Here is a 19,169-nt window from a genome sequence, read left to right as displayed (position 1 = left end):
ACCAGCTGTACTCGTTTTAAGCTCAAATAAATCTCAATGCCCCCTTTTTTTCAGTAATAGACTAGTCTCAATTATACTAGTTGCTGTAGTACACAGAAGTAAATACTTATCTTTATATGTTCTTTGCCTCATTATATACTCTGCTGACAAAAAAGTGAAGCACCCAGAAGTGAAAGAGCAAACAAAATAAAATATCAGGGGGTGAGAGGATGTGTGATGTTATTTCAGTGTTTACAAACTCAAGTCATATTCACAAAAAACTTGGAAGCATGAGCCCACTCATCAGAAAGACATTGCATTCCCTCTGACTTGACGCAAGCCCTGATACAGTTGGAAAGGGTGTTTTAGAGGTGTTTTATCATCCCCTGAGGCAAGCTGACTTACAACAGTTGTACTGGTCTTTTATGTCCTGGATAACGACACTGGGATGGAACTGACATCTAACCTGGTCCCAAATATGTTGTATTGGGGATAAATCTGGGGATCTTGCTGACCATGAGAAAATACTTCAACATGATGCAGACAATCTCAAGACATGTGCCATGTCTGCACAAGCACTGTCCCACTCCACTGTGATCCTGTTGTGTGAGACGTAACACATAAGAACATATACCATTGCGCCACCAATGTTGTCTCAGTCATATCCAGCCATGACCTCAACTTCTACTCGATGGCTCCCTACATTATGGTACCAGGAATAACACAACTGTGCCTCTCCAAAACATTGGAAGAATCAGACTTCTCTCTAGGTTGCTGCCATACTTGCCAAAGACAGACATTTGGGGTAGTGCAAAATAGCAATTCATCAATGAACACAATGTAACACCATTCCTCATTAGTCTATGGTTTCATGTCCTGTCACCACTCCAAATGTTGTAGTATAAATGGCAGCCTACACACGGGATGGTAATTCCATAGTCTGGCTGCTGCTAATCTCTGATCAATAGTACAGGATGACACAGAATGTTCTCAGATGGCAGAAGCAGATGTGAAGGATTACAATGTTCTTGGCATACAATATGGTGATCCTCCCTTGTGGTGGCCAGATGCAGTCAACCAGAACCTTGACAAGTATGCCTGCCCTTACATTCCCATGCAGTCCAGAGCTGAGGCATTATCACATCCAAATACCCTAAAAATCTCGATATTGCATGATTCAACTGGCCAACCAAATAGTGACACACCAAGACATCCCTTTCAAACATTGTCAGGTGCTGATAACACTGTCCCACATAAGCACATACCATCTCAGTATCCTTCACAGTGATCGCTTAACATGTGACACTGTTCGCAACCCTTATATACCCTAGCAGGCCTAGTGCCAACAGTAAACATGGACAACTCTAATGCAATCTGGTTGCCATTCTATCTGTCACAGAGAACTGTAGCTCTAATCCCTATGTATCCATGGTGTGTGCATGTATGAAGTGATATTGACATTTGACCATGTCTTCTGGGTGCTTCACTTATTTTGTCAGGCACTCATTTCCATCAAAAAAATGGTGGAATAAATGCAAATTCAAGAAAACTTGCATCCACTAAAATATGCAGCATTTATCTTTCTCACTATTGCATCCCTAACACATATACAAACAAATAATAAAAAATGCCACTTGAATATGTTACTTCCACTGTGTCAGAAGCCATTTTTTTTCAGATTCGTATGAATTAAATTGTGCAGTAAAATGAAAGAAAAGTCTTAATAATGTGACTTATTTAAACAGACACGAAGAAAATAAAAAATTGATATATAACTGAAGTTAAACTGGTGACATGTCACTTTATACTGTTTCATGTAAATGAAATTTGATGTTCGTCAAGGTACATTATTTTAACAGAACATAACAGTTTCAAGAAATACACAATCAATTTAAAATATTTTCTCAGAAAAGTCAACCCCAATTTAACAGACATCCTATACATTTACATTCACTTTCTGCAGTGTCAAAGTTCCAATACTAAGTAAATATACCATAAATTATGTTCACAAGTATGATTTGAGTGTTTTTGTGTGCACATTAGTTTAGAATTACCTTTGTCTCTTAAGTTGATTGTGATATATATTTAGTTTACTCACCACATTCTATTCAGCTGTTTTCTCATCAACTGAACATCAAAATGATTAGAAGTTGATTGACTTATCTGTTATCTGTATCTTTTTATCTCCTTTCCCTTTTGCATGAATCTTATCTGTTATGTAGATAGGACAAGAACATCACATCCAGATAAAACAGCCTGATGGTACTGTCATGTATTTATATTTGGTACATCTCCTTCAGTGTGCTCCTAATAACAGTCCTTTAATTAAGAGCTATAATGTAGTTCTAAAAGAGATGTAGTGTTACATATATCTTTAGGTACTTGGGTAAAGTATTTGCAAGGCTAAAATCCATCATGTGACTTCTCAGGGTACCAAAAACATTACTTTGCATGTATAAACTATATTATATTTTATATGTGTTATACCTTTGCACATTTTAGTGGACATAATAATAAAGAAAAATAATACATATAGTAACAAAATTTTGGAACGGGAAAACATAATATTCTGCATATTGATAACAACTTGATGTTTAGGCATTTGACTCAGTCTGCAGTTTCTAATCTTCCTGGTAGCAATTCTTCACCATTTCATGGTCTATGTATGAAACAGTGTAATATGTCACTCCCCAATAATTTATTGAAATGAGACACTTTGTTTAGTTGTACAGTGCATCAGTGCCATTTGGTGACTATTTAAAATGACCCACACTGTGCATATTCTTCAGAATGCCCTTTAGTTCTGTTTCTGAGATAATCTTGTGACTACTTCAGATTTATATTTTCACTCACGTAATGGACTAAAACTGCTTGTGACTTTCTGGGTGACATTGTATTAATCTTGCAGGGCATATGATAATTTCTTGAGTACTAACTGACATTGCTAAGTTAATTAGTTTCATGTTTAATGGATCACTCTGTATGATATATTCTAATGATGTGGAACAAGTCATTTTACATTCACATCACAAATTAATTTGTAAATATGGCAACATACTGAACATTCATAAGATTGTTAGCTGACTGACTGATCAACTCATCATCATCCAGGCCAAACCACTCAGGATAAAACTTGAAATTTGGAGAAGGTGTGGGTCTTATAATATTCATTTAAGAACGGACTTTTCAAAATTCCAATTCCAACACTAAGGGATGAAATAGGGGATGAAGATTTCTTTTTTTAAATGTTGCTATTAAGGCAATTTTGAAGCTAGACCTATGAAAATGGGTATCTGGTTTCCCAGTCAGAAATACAGACAGGTGTGTTTCAGCATTTTTGGACAATTTAACCCTATGGGAATGAAATGGTGGGTGAAAGCTTTTTTTGAAGGAGATTTCTCTCCCTGTAAAACCAATTGTTTAGAAGGATTAGGGAAAATCCAGCCCTCCTCTTCAGGCTCCTCATCCCGGAAGGGAGTACAACAGAGGATGAAAATTTTTAAGAAAATATTTCTTTACATTAAAAAAATTTTAAAGCTAAATTTATGAAAACTGGTACTTCACTTCTCAGTTAGATATTAAGAAAGATTTGTTAGGAGAGGAAAGTCGCTACAAAAGTATCTCCACAAGAAATCAAAAGGTGTAATTAGCAAAAACTTTAGACTCCAGTTACCAGAACTGCGTCTTGATCAGAGGTACATTCAAAAAAGACCACACTTATGTGGCCTTAATTCATGAGAAAAGCTTAGAACATATTGGAATTTGTGAACAACAAAAAAGTTCGATTAAATAAAAATAAAAAAAAAAATGTATGCAGGCCATACAGTCCACACGAGCTATATTTTTCTGATCTAGTAGAATTTGTTGGATGACAGGATAGACTCATGCATGTTAGTTAGCATTATTTCTGTAAGTTCTGGAACAAATCATGTTTTGCCTACTGGTGCATAGTATTTGTTGTTAGAGTAACTGAAATCTGATGCTGTTCTTTTGCGTAACTACAAGAGATGTTAAGTGCTTTGTGATTTCTCAGCTTCTGTGTGTGTTCATGAGGTTCTATTTGATGCATAATATACAATACAATATCATCCACTGATCCACTCAAGATTATTTGTGATGAAGAGTTTTATCTCTTAGTTTCACACTTGTATTGTGTTAGAGTTAAGTGATTAAGTGAACAAAAAACATGACATTTATGTCTTCCACCCCTACTCTCCCATCCTCTTTTCTTACTCAATGTACTTGTGAACATCTGTTTTCAGCTATTCAAGGTGTAAAAAGTCATATGCAATTGTTGTGGCAATCAGATACTATGATTGGACTATACCTGAAGGTCACAAAATGCTCAGAACATTCCAGATTAAAGTGGTCTACATCATCTTAGATTTAAAAAATGTTAGTAAACATTATAAGGTGGCATTCATTAGAATTGTCAAGAACATGAAAACACAGAACCACTGAATATCATTTTAAAGATTTAAATGAGCATAACCCTTGAACAGCCTCTCAGTTTGGCTTTCATAAATGATTTTCCAAACAATACAAAAATTAAGTGCTCTGAGAACTAAACAATGAAACTTATCCTCTTGGTATAACTTATGACCTCACCAAATCCTTTGATGGCATGGATCACAAAATTCTCCATGCCAAAGTTAAGTATTATAGCACCAAAATCATTCCCGTTATATTGATGGAGTCTTACCCACATAACAGGTAGCAGAGGGTGTCATTGACAGACTGTGTTATAGGTGTGAAACTAACCTAAGAATAGGAAAACATAGCATGAGGGGTTCCTCAAGGACTGATACTGGACCCACTCTTGTTCTTAACCAATGTAAATAATCTTCCAGTTACTTTAAAGGGCACTTCAGACTCTGTTCTTATTTCTCAGGCTGCAAGCATACTATTGAAGAGTGAAATTCAACTTTAGGAGACACAGATAAGACAATAGTTGAAGAGGCATGTGAGTGGTTTCCTGTTAACAGTTTAAATCTTAACCTCACAAAGACTCACATTATGCAATTTCAAATGAGCAATAATGATGGGTTAGCACCAAAAGTAGTCATTTATAATCATACATTAAATGAAGCACACTGTGTAAAATTTCGTCAGGTCAATTGAATTGCAAGCTAAAATGGAATCAACACACATAAACTAAGCAAGAAGCTTGATTAGCATGTTTTGCTCTCTCACTGCATTGCCTTCAAGACCAGTATTGGCTTAGTTTACATGTTTTCAATTCCTGTTGTCTTAACATTTGTCTTCTAGGGCAGTGCATCTAAAGTAAATGACATGTTTGTTTGATGGAAATTGGCAGCAAGAATATTGTGTAAAGTAGATAAACATACTTCTTGCAGATGCATTTTTAAGGGTCTTGGAATTCTTACACTCAGTTACTGATGTGTTTACCCCTTAATGTTTTTTGTTACTGGAAATGAATTCAGTTTCATTTGAACTGTGATTTCAGTTGAATTGTGATTTACACAATCTTTATATATGATCAAAAATAACTTTCATGTAGATTTTGCCAGCTTTCCACTGTTCAGAATGGAGTTATGTAGTATGGTGCAAAGATATTAAACAAACTCCCACCTAATATAAAAAGTAAGAAATTGAGAATTCCTCCCAATTCAAAAGGAAGTAAAAAAAATATATACACCTTGTTAGTCTCTCCTTCTAAAAATTATTTGAATATCTAGATCCAGCTACTGAAAACTTTCTGTTAGGTATATGTCAAGTAATAGTGTCTGTAATAATCTAGCATTAAAGGTATTTATTTATTATAAATAAGACTCACTATTTACAGACATAGGTAACTATTTTCCTTGATAAAATACCAATGTTATTAAGTAAGTATTAAGCTGCCAACAGCAGATGAACAGCAGCTATTTAGAAAAACTGAAGAAACAGAAACTCTTTTCACAATCAGTAGATTTCTTTGTAATTTTCTTAAATAAATTAAGCTGGTATAACCATCAATATCATTAGGCAGTATAGTGATAGTTTATTGTTAATGTAGAAAAAGATTTAGGTCTTTGATTTGATTGTCTTTATATCTTAACCCATTCCACATCCCTGAAGGGACACCTTATTGATTGGATCTAGGAAATATGATGATTGAATGAATAAAGAGGTTTCCAGATGAATGGTATGGTACAGTAAGTTATTCATCGAAGGATCATTTTACAAATGTTACACACACTAGCTTCTTACCTGCGTTTTTGGCTCTATATGCATATGACAAATATGTAAATAATTAAGTAGTAAAAAGGCCATTCATCAAATTGCAAAAGTGCTAAGTTGTCACCAAACACAGACAAAAGAGAAATAAAACTAGCTTTTGGAATAAATCCTTTGTCAAGCTACAGTCCAAATACATACAACACACACACATACATGCATGAACACACACAGACACCTGTGGCCCTGGTGGCTTGAATGACAATGCTGGAATTGCATTTTTGCATGTGGACAAGGGTGGAGTGGGGGTTGTGTTAGGTTGGGAAGGTAAAGGGAGGTGGGAAGAGGGACTGAGTTGGGTTGCTAGTAGCTCACAGGGAGGCAGCAGGTTTGCTGGTTAGGAATGCAGGAGGGAGGGACAGCAGATGCATTTGGTAGGCATGTGATGAAGTGGGACCAGAAATGGTGTGGTGCAGCACAGTATGAAGCTGACATGGAGACATGGCTTGAGAAGAGGTGACAGCACAGAGGAAGTGGAAACTGCCGGGTGAAAGATGTGTGGACAGATTGAGGCCAGGAAAGTTATAACAATGAAGGACGTGTTGCAAGGATAACTCCCAAATGTGTTGTTCAAACAATCTGGTGGTGGAGGAAAGATCCAGATGTCCTGGGTTGTGAAGCAGCCATTGAAACTGAGCACATTGTGTTCAGCTGCATAGTGTGCCACTGATGGTCAACTTGGTTCTTGGCTACAGTTTGATGATAGCCAGTCATTCTGGCGGACAGCTGGTTGATAGCCATTCTGGCATAAAAAGCTGTGCAGTGACTGCAGCACAGATGGTATATGACCTGGCTGCTTTCACAGGTCGTCCTATCTCTGATGAGGCAGGATAAGCATGTGACAGGGCTGGCATAGGATGTGCTGGGTGAGTTGATAGGGCAGGATATGATCCTTATGACAAAGGGTTTGGAGTTAGTGTAGCATAGGGATGGACCAGGATGTTATGTAGCTTGGGTGGGTGACAGAATGCAACTTTAGGAAAGGTCGGAATGATTTTGTGTAAGATGTCCCTCATTTCCAGGCATGATGACAGATAATCAAAGCCCTGTAGAAGGATATCGTTCCTTTTGCAGGGGGATATTTAATGGTTAGGTGGGCACTCCTTTGTAGCTGATCTTGGGGCTAGTGGGATGATTAGGGATGTATGAGGATATGGCAATGGAAATTTGTTTGTGGACAAGGTTTTATTTCAGGGGGGGTGGGGGGAAGGTCCTGCCTATCCATGAAGACCCCCAAGAGACCTTCAGCATATTGGGCAAGAGAGCTCTTGTCACTACAGATACACCAGTCATTGTTGGCCAGGTTATGTGGCTGTATGGTAGCAGTTTTTTTGGTGTGAAAGGGATGACAGCTGCTGAACTTCAGGTACTGTTGGTGGTTAGTGGGTTTAATATGGACAGAGGTGTGAGTGGAGCAGTCTGAGTGGTAGAGATCAATGTTGAGGAAGGTGGCATGTTGGGTTGAGAGAGCCCAAGTGAAGTGGATGGAAAGAAAGATGTTGAGGCTGTAGTGGAATGATGATTGGGTAGCTTGGCCCTGAGTTCAGATGATGAAGATCAGTGAACCTGAACCAGACAAGCAGTTTGCAGTTTTGGGAGGTAAGGTTTCCTCTTGAGGGCCCACAGAAAGATTGACATAGGAGGCTACAATGCAGGTGCTCATGGCTATCATGGCTGTGCCGTGGATTTGTCTGTATATCTTCTGCTCAAAGGAGAAGTATTTGTGACTCAAGATATAACTGTAAGGTGTATGAGGAGTGAGATAGTATGTTTGGGGTAAAGAGGGTATTAGTAGAGGTAGTATTTGATAGAGGTAAGGCCATTGGCATAAGAAATGTTGGTGTGTGGGGAAGTGGCATCAACAGAGTCGAGTAGGGATCCATTAGGTAAAGGGGTGGGAATGATGGAAAGATGGTAAAGGAAGCAGTATCTTTGATGTGAGGGGCTAGGTTCTGGGCAATTGATTGGAGTTGTTGGTCAACAAGAGCAGAAACTCTTTCAATAGGAGCACAATAACTAGCTACAGTGAAGCATCCATGGTTGCTGGGTTTGTGGATCTTGTGGAGCATGTGGAAGGTAGGTGTGCAAGGTGTCATTGGGGTGATGAGTGAGTGGGGTGATGAGTGAGATGGTCTCAGGATAGATGTTCTGGGATGGGTCTAAGGATTTAAGTAGGGATCTGAGGTTATGGTGGACTTCTGGGGTGGAATCAATTTGGTAGCATTTGTAAGTGAAGGAGTCAGACAATTGGGGGAAGCCCTTCTCTCAGGTAGTTTCTGCGATTTCATCATGACAATGGTAGAGCCTTTGTTGGCATGGAGGATGATTAGGTTAGGATCCGTCTTGAGGTTGTGAACAATCATCCTTCCTTCTTCTGAGTATTCTTAGCAAGAGACCTGGAAAAGGATGGCGGGCCAAGCTGGAGGTAAGGAATTCCTGGAAGGGGACCTGGCGACAGAAGGTCATGGTTGGATGGTCGTGTGAACTAGAAGAGAGAGTGTTCAATGCTCAGATTAAGTTGAGTTTGGTTGGAGGGATTGATAGCAAAGAAGTGTTTCTACTGTATGGATTGGGAGAAGAAGAGTAGGTCATTGAGAAGTCTAACATGTTTAAACTTGGGGCTGATACCTTTGGATAAGACTGAAACATCTGTGGGATTGAGGCCTTTTATGGAAAGGTTAGCAACAGTGTTTTGGGTTTGTCTGGGCTCTGGATTTCGTTGAATGTTCAGGGCGAGTTCTCAAGGAAGCAACAAACTGAAAAGCTCAGCTAGGCTGAGTTTGGATGCTATGAGGGGTTGATGAGAGGGTTCACTGTGGGTAGGATGGGTGTTGATAGGTAGTGGTGCTCGAATGCAGGAGATGGAAGCAACAGGTTGGCCAATTTGTTGAGGTGGCACCTGGAATTCTCTTCCAGTTGTTAGAGGATAAGGGTTTCAATTTTGGAGATGTGGTTAGTATATTTAGTTAGGATAGCACAGTAACAATATGTTGCAGATACAACAGAAATGGTTATGGAATACATGTGTCATGGAGTTGCATTTCTGCATTACCATGTATGTGAGGGACTGGCAGAATGTGAAAAGTTTAACAATGTTGTGAAAGGAAGTGGGATCCAGAAATGAGAATTTTTAATGTTAGGTCCTTGGGGGAGGGAAGGGGTGGATTTCAAGGCTTAGGCAGAATTTAGGAAACACGATGAGGGACTGGTTTCTAGCTAAGGAATTGAATATTTTTATGAACTGGTGCACACAGATGGAGCAGGGGCCCATTTTGGTTGGGATGGCAATAAAAGAAACATGAAATGGCATGAGAAATAGAAGGATGAAAGTGTTAGGTGGCTGTAAAGTGAACTACACAAGAAAGTCTGAGTTTGGGGAGTGAAAAGGATGGAGTAAACTGTGCTGAGGACAATAGGATAGTTTTGTAATGTAAGGATATTTGATTACCCATAAGTTATTGTGACACATGGAAAGAAAAAGGAAAGACATAATATTCTGATGGGAGCAATGTGTGAGGAGGTGTGGGTGGATTTGGAAGTGAAATATAGTGGTTGGTTGCTAGGAGAGTGTTTTAACTGTGATCCAATGGCTGTGCAGTTCGTAGAATAGCATGCAATGAAATCAAAACAGATGGGACCATTGCTACTGGCTATCACAAAAGTCATACGCAACTACTCTGATCAGGGCCAGTGAACAAATTGCATAAGAAAGGCAAGAGGAAAGTGCGTTAAAACACATGGCTGGACAATACAGGAGAGACAAAGCAGATGTAAATTATGTTGATTGTCGGACAAGGTTTATGATGGAAGGGAACCGCTAGTTCGTATAAATATAACAGAAAAGTTCTGGTAGAACATAAATAATTTAGAAGCAAAGGGACAACCAGTTACTGAATAGCACAAGCATTGGTTCATTGAGAGGGACACACAAATGAGAAAGAAAACTCACTAGTTTTGGAATAAATCCTTTGCTGAGCTAGAGTAAAAACACCCACACACTCACATGCACACACATACTTCATTGTGCTAGTTGGAAATGCATTTCAGCATGTGGACTAGCATGGAGAGGGGGTTGTTATCAGATGGGGCAGGTAGTGGGTGGCAGGAAAGGGGATTGGGGTGGGAAGCTAGCAGCTCAGAGCAAGACAGCAGTTTTGCTGGCTGGGAATGCAGGATGGAGGGATGGCAGGTCCACAGGCTAGGCATATGATGAAAAGGTACCGGAGGCAGTGAGATGAGGTACACAATGAAGGTGATGTGGAGACTTGGATTAGGAGGTGGTGACGGGACAGAGGTATTGGAAACTGTTGGGTGGAGAGTGTGGCAATAGTGAGTAAATGAAAATTGAGGCCACAAGGGTTATGGGAGTGAAGGATGTGTTACAAGGATAACACCCATCAGCATTGTTCAGAAAAGCTAGTTGTGGTGAGAAGGTCCCAGATGGCCATGATTGTGAAGCAGCCATTGAAATTGAACATGTTGTGCTCAGCCGAATGTTGTGTCACTGGTGGTCAATTTTGTTCTTGGCCACAGTTTTGTGGTCGCCATTTATTGTGGTGGACAGCTGGTTGGTTGTCATATCAACATAAAAAATTGTGCAGTGATTGCAGAAGAGTTGGTATATGATGTGAGTGCTTTCATAGGTGATACTGTTGTGATGGGGTAGGATAAGCCTGTGACAGTGAAACATTCATTTTATCCATCCTAGAAGCTTCTGTGACATTGCACAGAGTCATACTCACAGCTGCAGCTAGAATCCACATATTCTTTCTGATGTACCATGGTGTACTGGTTTAATTGGAAATGTTTCTGGTGTACCAGGATTAATTACATTGCTGGTGTACCAGAATTAATTAACTACTGTGCCACACTATTCAGTCATATACAGTAAGGGTTGCCAGCCTCACTTTAACCTGCAAGTCAGTGTTAAATTCTCACAATTTTGAAGACAATCATTACAAAAATCTATTGCTAACTAACTACTTTCAGGTAAGACTCCAAGATCTGATCACTGCATTGGAAATGTTTACCACTAACAATTCAATAAATCACTATCAACTGGCTATTGACAATTATCCTACCAACCAAATAGAGACACAGTTGAATGTCAACAGGGAAAAGGTCACTAAAAACTATCACTTTCAGATCTCCACAGAAAATGGTAAAATTTTTTGACAAGAATTAACACAGTCCATCTTGTCCACTAAAACCCTACTGCCTAGCTAGCTACTGGCTCCACAAAATGTTTTGAGGTCTCCCTTTGTAACATCTGAACACACAAGACATTCCAAGAAAACAGAATGCTGCCTGTGCAGAAATCAACACCTGAGTCAGGGAATGCTCTTTGATTTCACTCAATCTTTCATATGACACTCCATCACTTTGTAGATCATTCAAGATCACCTACTCTTGACTGCAGAGGTTCACACTTTGGCACCTTAACTCCATGAGGCCTCCTGTCAGACTTCTTCAATTTTGTGAGCTTCGCCTTGTACCATAAAGATGTTTAAAATACAGTCCTCTCAGCCCCAATCAGAAAACAGCAGCAGAAAGTTGATATTTTCACTGCACATTCCCTGGATTCTGTTTACAGCATTCCTGTAATGTGCTGCCTCCTGTTAGAATGTTCAGACAGTTTCAGCAGTGGCCAACATGAGGAGATTTCTCTCCCTGTAAAACCAATGGTTTAGAAGGATTAGGGAAAATCCAGCCCTCCTCTTTAGGCTCATGTTACACAAAATTACTGAGCTATCTATGTAGTATAATTCATTTATTTGGTTTAGGAAAGTTCGATTTTATTTACAAGGAAATTTTAATTTTAATATCCCACTGACATCAAAATGAATATACAAAGACCAGTGGCTCATACTGAAAAGAATGGAAGAATAAAACATGCAGTGGACTGTGGTGTTCATGGCATGATTTACATGGCAGGGGATATTTCCAAGTTTACCATACATGGGGGTTTCCTCCCATTCACTTGTCTACACAGTGCATGAAGATTGTATTGTAATTTCACATCTGGATGTTCTCTGGACTAATCATGTGATTTGTTCGTGACTGATGTGCCTGCTTGAGATATGAGTATAGTAGCATCTGTCTATTGCTATTAAGTTCTCCTTTGGCAGACTGTGATACCCTTTTGGCCAAGTGATTGACATGGGCCTCACCTGTGAGATGTTCCCACCACTTTTAATTCAAATTGTGCAAATTCCATTTTTCCTCATTTATAGTCCTGGAAAATCCACATGATCAGTAACTCTTGTGAATTATGCATAATTTACTCTGTGTTTCAGTATATTCTGTAGCATGATAATAATGACTTTTGTGATCTGAACTGATGACTACAAAGAAATGACTGCTTAAACATTAATGAGTCTAATCTTGCCTTTGGGGTTCCTTGGCAGTGGTACATGAGGAATTGTAGTATACCCTTCGATTCCTCGTCTGTCTTCAAGTGTCTGCCAGTTCTTGTTTTTTTAGTATTTGTATGACATTCTCCCATGGGTCAAACAAAGCTATCACCATCCATACAGACTTTTCTTCCTGTATGTTCAATATCCTCTATTAAACTTGTTTGGAATGGGTCCCCTACACTTGAAAAAATTCTGTGTATTTTGTAAGTAATCTCGTTTGTAGACTTTTTGCATTTTCTCTGTATCCTACCCCTGGATTGTCCACCATTTGGTACTGAGTCTTTGTGATCTGGCCATTGCATACTCTCACAATTTGATATTCAAAGGTAGTTCAATGTCTAGACTGATTTCAGTTGTGGGTCATTGGTATCATAATCATAAGATTCTCCTTTTTTTGTGAAGTACACTACTTGACATTTCTGAATATTTAATACAAATTGGCAATCTTTGCAACTTTCTTAAATACTGTTAAGATGTGCCAGAATATTTGTAAAGTTTCTTTTCAGGTAGTAAATACTTCATTATAGAACTCATTATAAAAACTAACAAACCTGAATGGAATAGAGGGAGAGTGGTTAGGACACTGGACTCACATTTGGGAGGATTATTGTACAAATCACCATCCAGCCATCCTGATTTTAGTTCCTCATGATTTTTCTAAATCACTCTAGCAAAATGGCAGGATGGTTCCTCCGAAATGACATGGCCAATTTCTTTCCCCATCCTTAAAAAATGATAATATCTTTAAGGAGTTCATTGTCAACAGAATGTTAAACTCGAGTCTTCCTTCCTTTCAACTTGAATGAATTCAAAATAAAGATTACCAAAATGCTAAGGAATTCCTTTTTATCCACTTGAATAGAATAAACACATCATGACTATTTTAAAAAGGTGTATAATAAATTAAATGTCTAATTGACACTTTCCTGTTTTTATAGTACAACATCTACATGAGTAAAAATATAAATGTCCATTTGTTCAGAATCTTAAATGTTCAAAGTTCTTCATACAACATTGCATTCAAATGAGCATGTATTTTTGTATACCTACTAGTGCACCACATATAATATATAAATATATAGGTAATGGTTACAGAGGAAATCAACAGAAATTAAAGTATTCATTTGAACAACACAGTGAATCTCTTAATGTTTTTCACTGATTGCTTTGGAATTTTGACACAACATTGCATTTGAAAATACACATCTTTTTATATACCTATTGGAGTATCTTATACACACCCCAGGTGCAAATGTGCCCAAAAAACAAAAATTGAGTTAGAGCCCCCATCTTGTAAGGTTTTGCTGTGGCTGTCTGATGCTATATCATTTAGACTGTAAACATGACTCTTAAGACACTTAAAATGAGGTCAGAAAATTGCTTACAGGTGCGAAGGTGGCCATGCCTGCACAGTGTCGGGTGGCAAACCCAGCCATATCCTAATTGCTTGCAAAACAGCCAAAGTGTTAAGGAATTGTGGCCACCAATAAAGGGTATGAATGCAGAACTGGACATACCATCTTACCCCACTTTACTCTTTATAAATGTTGCAGTTTTGAGAATCCTGTGAGTAAAATGTTAAGGTTGGCAGTATTGGAAAGAATCTCATATGATTTTGCTTCTAGTGCTCACTTGCAAAAAGGAGAGTACAAGAAAGCATTGTTTTATGAAAAACTTATCAAATGGAATGCTTGTTCCATTGTTGAATTTAGAAGTAGTTTGTGGTTTCAATAATGAAGAAGAAACTTCCACTATTGAAGAATGTCAACAAGCCTGATGAAAATGGTGCTGAGACAGGGAAGAGGCCACAAGAAACTTTAGTTCCAGAATGATAAGAAGAAATATACAGCAACAGAGGTGAAATGTCAAAAAAAGAAGAGTGAGGAAGACCACATCTTATAGTAATATTCAAATAATTATAAGTTACAAGTTCAATATTGTTGGAATTAATAACCTAAAAGCATAAGTTCATATTACCCTCTTCATTGCCACATAGCCTCTGCAAATCTAAAATATAATTCTCCCTTTGAACTCATTTCATGTTAATTCAACTTACTTGAAAACAGAAACACTGAACTTCTGATTGCATCAACGTACAACTATAATCTGTTGGGTTTTAATGCTGATACCCGGCATAGAGCACCTGTAACCTCCTTCTGGTTGAGTTTCAGTTAATTTTATTTTTCATCTATTTTTAGGTACCAAAACTGCAAACATCCTACTGAAAAGCTGAAATGGGTGGAACTCACCCTGCAGGACATACAGCAGATCCATGAAAAGTTTTATGAAGGAAGTAACTGAGACGGGCAGAGCAATTATATTTGGCAGCATCACATTATGTTGTCTCCTCAAAAATGAGCTTAGAGAGGTCAAAGCATCAAGAATGCAACTAATTACAAACTTTGTAATTCAAAGAAACTCGAACGAGTTTCTGAAAAGATAAGGGCATGCAGAGTGGCTTTCATGGGGATCAAACTTAACAAAATCTGTCAGATTTTAATATTGGCTTCTGAGCAGCTTGCTGACACATGCTTATCCCTGAAAAGAAAGATTTCCTTGTAAAACTGACCAACTGAATAGAAAAATTTAGAACATCAGGATCACAGCTCACAAGACTGAAGGAAGACATCAACAGTCAACTTATTTTACCTTATGACTGCGAGAAGAATTTAGTCCTTTCAAAAGTGTAGATTTGGTGGCCTTCTAAAAGCCCAGATTTGCCGAGGTTCCTCAATGAACACTCAGATGTAAGAAAATGTGACCTTGTATGTTCAACTTGAGAATGACTTTGCAAAGGGGACATATCAGATTGCTTCACCTCTTCATCATCAGCTGCTTCATGATGATTTGGATGATGTCAACAAACTACACTACTTTTCAGATGGATTTTGGGGGCAAAATAAGAATACAACAATGATTGTGATGTTGACATACTGATTCCTCTTTGATGATCCAGTACACGTAGAAAGCATGGAAATGTGGTTTCCAATCATTGGTCATTCATTTACAGCTCCCAACAAAATTTTCAGAAACAGAGAGAGAAAATTTTCAAGACTGAGAGTAATTGAAAATCCTACAATCTACATCAACATAATGGAGAAATTCACCACAGTAATGCCCTCAGGGTTGGATGACTGCAAAGTGAGAGACTAGAAGAAGTTCACCAATGACATCATCAAAGCTGTCACATATTGGCACAGCCAGTTTCAAGAGTAAAAAAAAATTATTATCTTCATGAAGAGAGCAAACAGAAAGTCATGCTCTATGCAGGGAGAATCAGTCTTCAATTTTGAGAATGGAGACCTGAAATCTCTTTTGAATAGAATAAACATTTCAGGAAATAAACTTTTCCTAAGGAGATTCCAAAAAGGATCCCACTGGGAAAAAGCTAAAATTATGGACTATTTTGGAAATTTGTGGTAAGTTCCTATGGGAGCAAACTGCTAAGGTCATCAATAGCTAGGCTTATACACTGCTTAATCTAACTTAAACTAACTTATGCTAGCTAAGGACAACACACTCACCCATGCCCAAGGGAGGACTCAAACCTCCGGCGGGGGGAGCCATGCAAACCGTGACAAGGTGCCTCACACTGCGCGGCTACCCTGACAGCATTATGGACATCCAGCAGCAACTAGCACTTAGCTAGGAACAGACGTGGCCCAAGGAGGAAAGTTAAAATTCTACACTGAAGTTTATGAGCAGTAGGGGCTTGTGGAAATGGGCAAAAATCAAAACAGTAAGGTTGAAGAACCTGATTTGGTGCATTTGGATGATGACAATTCCCCAAATGTCGTTTAAGTCATTTTACCTTGTGATTTTGCCAGACATTTCATTTTCAAAAGTTTTTTATTTCCAAAGATTTCACACTTTCATGAAAGGCATTATTGGCATGAAGTCTGAACTGAATGATTAGTACTGACCAAGATCATTACTGTACCTTGTGATTGGTCAAGTTTCATGTCTTCATGTATGAGTTTAAACAACTTTAAAGTTTTGCAATATAATGATGTTTCAGTTTTGTTCATTTAAGCTTTTCCCTGTCACATTATTTTAAAATACCTCCTATAGTCTACCATAGGTTCCAACATAGCCACATATGCATCTGAATTACTTCTGCAGCCAGTTCTGCAATTTATTGCATTTCTATAATGGCCACTGATGCTGTTGCATGACTGTTCAGTTGGTAATGGACTAAACCCAAATTTTGTTATAAAATGTGTAATTTAGTGGTTAATGAAGTATCTTAAAGACATCACATTAGGTCAATATGATGGTTTTCCTTCCCTTTTCTTTGTAATACTGCTATGAGAGCATGGGTATGTTTTTCCACTCCCAAAAATCATTCAACATCGACTCCACTACATTCGCACCTGGTTTGCTAACGAACAAATAAAAATGTGATATACTAGTGAACCTGGCACTCTTTCACAGTTGCTAAATATGTGTGAGAGCTTCTGTAAAGTTTGGAAGGTAGAAGACGAGATACTGGCAGAAGTAAAGCTGAGAGGACCTGGCGTGAGTCGTGTTTCGGTAGCTCAGATGGTAGAGCACATGCCCGCGAAAGGCAAAGGTCCCGAGTTCGAGTCTCGGTCGGGCACACAGTTTTGATCTGCCAGGAAGTTTCATGTGTGAGAAATGTTTATATGTCCCAACCTCCATCTTTCCCTTCTTTCTGTGTTTTTTCCCCTCTCCCCCTCCTTGTTCATCTTCACTTCCCTTCTCTCTCTAACCTGGAGCGTTGTTATTGCAAACAAAATCCTAACTGGGAAACAAAGCCATTTAAAATGCAGTTATCAGTAATGAAGTGCTACACAAAAAAAGAAAAACTCTCAACTATTCAGTCAGACTTGACAAGACTTTAAAATGGTGTAAATATTGGCAGCTTGCTTTAATCATTTAGAAATGTAAAATTGTGCATTTCACAAAATACACAAGCATAGTATTCTACAATTACAATTTCAGTGAGTCACAATAGGAAATATTTGACTCATACAAATGAAGATAAAGTAGGTGGTAGACTTTGGTTCATTGTAAGCATACTGGCAAAATGCAATCATTCTAAAAAGGAGATTTCTTACAAAGACTCTCATCCGACCATTATACCAAGAAGGGCAGCAAAAATGGTCACAAGTTTGTTTGATCCATGAAAAAGTGTCACAAAGATACTGAAGAAACTGAACTGGCAGAAACATGAAGATAAACATAAAATATGCTGAGAAAGTTTACTAGCAAGGTTTCAAGAACCAGCTTTAAATGATGACTCTAGGAATATACCACAATCCCATACATATCACTCACATAAGGATCATAAGAATAAGATAAGAATAATTACAGCATGCACAGAGGCACTCATAAAATCAGTCTTCCCACACTCCATACTTGAATGGAATATTTAGAAATCCTAATAACTGGTACTATGGGACGTACCCTCTGCCGTGCACTGGTCTGCAGAGTATAGATGTAAATGTAGAATATTGCTTAATTATGGGGCCCTTATTTTACAGGACTAACGTACAGATAGGAGGTCAGTACGAATAGTGACATGTTTGTTCACCCTTAGGAGAGTTTTCCAGGTATTCTGAAAACCACAAACTGCTGCATCCATTAAGATAAATGTCATTTATCCCACAAAAGCCCACTGACTAAGTTCCAAGAATCACAATAAACCCTCAGGTGCACAGTGCAGTTTACACTCATGTAAAACATAGCTTTTTTTATATTACCATGGTACACATCTATGAGCAAAATCACAGTTCAATCTTAATTTGACTAAACAACGATAAAATGAGCTCAATCACATTTTAATTAAACAATAATAAACTTTCATTGCATTACTCAGTTGCCTTGTACAAGCATTACACCACAGTAATGACTCAGTCAGAACATTAAACATTGCAGGTGGATCAGATCCCAGCCAAACACTACTAATTATGTCTTAGACAATTGCCTCATTGTGGACTGTGCCACTAGCTCAGAATCTGGGTCATTTTCTTGCATGAATCATAATTTTTTTCTCATCTGGCTCACAGTTTATTTTATATTACTGCTGCTCACTTGGACATATGACAACACAACTACCATTCTGTTATCTGAAGCAATAATGAAGGAATAAATACAAGCCTGCAATTGTAAAGCAACAATGGAATGGTAGAGGACTATGTTATTTTATTTATGTTTCATCATAAAGGGTTAATAGGGATTGTCACCACTATGTATCTTTCCCATATGGGTTATGTAGACAATATCACACTAATTACAGCACAAGGGCATCAAAGTGGTCATTCTTTCTCTGCAATATACACATGTGGAACAGGGAAAAATGCTAATACCTGTTTTCAGGGGACATACCCACTGCCAAGCACTTAACAACTGTCTGCACAGTATGAATGTTGTTGTAACCATCACATGGGTTCATTACCGAGTAAGGTTGTGCAGTGGATAGCACATTGGACTTGCATTCAGGACAACGACTGTTTGAACATGCATCTGGCCATCCTGATTCAGGTTTTCTATGATTTCCCTAAATCGCTC

At 38.3% G+C, this 19,169-nt stretch overlaps 2 protein-coding genes across 4 annotated transcripts in view; one reads left to right on the top strand and one right to left on the bottom strand.

The window, feature by feature from the left end:
* LOC126203194 (toll-like receptor 13) overlaps window positions 1-2,127 on the bottom strand; it is a 224,740-nt gene extending 222,613 nt beyond the window's left edge. The window contains exon 1 of one of the 3 annotated variants that reach the window (XM_049937436.1): window positions 2,078-2,127. The gene's annotated coding sequence lies outside the window, so the exon portion shown is untranslated. Of the gene's footprint in view, window positions 1-2,033; window positions 2,053-2,077 lie in introns of those variants that run through there. The other 2 variants (XM_049937437.1, XM_049937438.1) reach the window with 2 other exon arrangements.
* The window catches only part of LOC126203195 (dynein axonemal intermediate chain 7-like), a 764,826-nt gene that overhangs the window by 482,048 nt on the left and 263,609 nt on the right, over window positions 1-19,169 (top strand). The gene's annotated exons all lie outside the window — the stretch shown is intronic.

This window comes from Schistocerca nitens, chromosome 9, assembly GCF_023898315.1.
Source record: "Schistocerca nitens isolate TAMUIC-IGC-003100 chromosome 9, iqSchNite1.1, whole genome shotgun sequence".
Lineage (NCBI taxonomy): Eukaryota > Metazoa > Arthropoda > Insecta > Orthoptera > Acrididae > Schistocerca > Schistocerca nitens.
The sequence above is the reverse complement of the archived record's forward strand: the minus strand, read 5'-3'. Positions and strand labels throughout refer to the sequence as shown.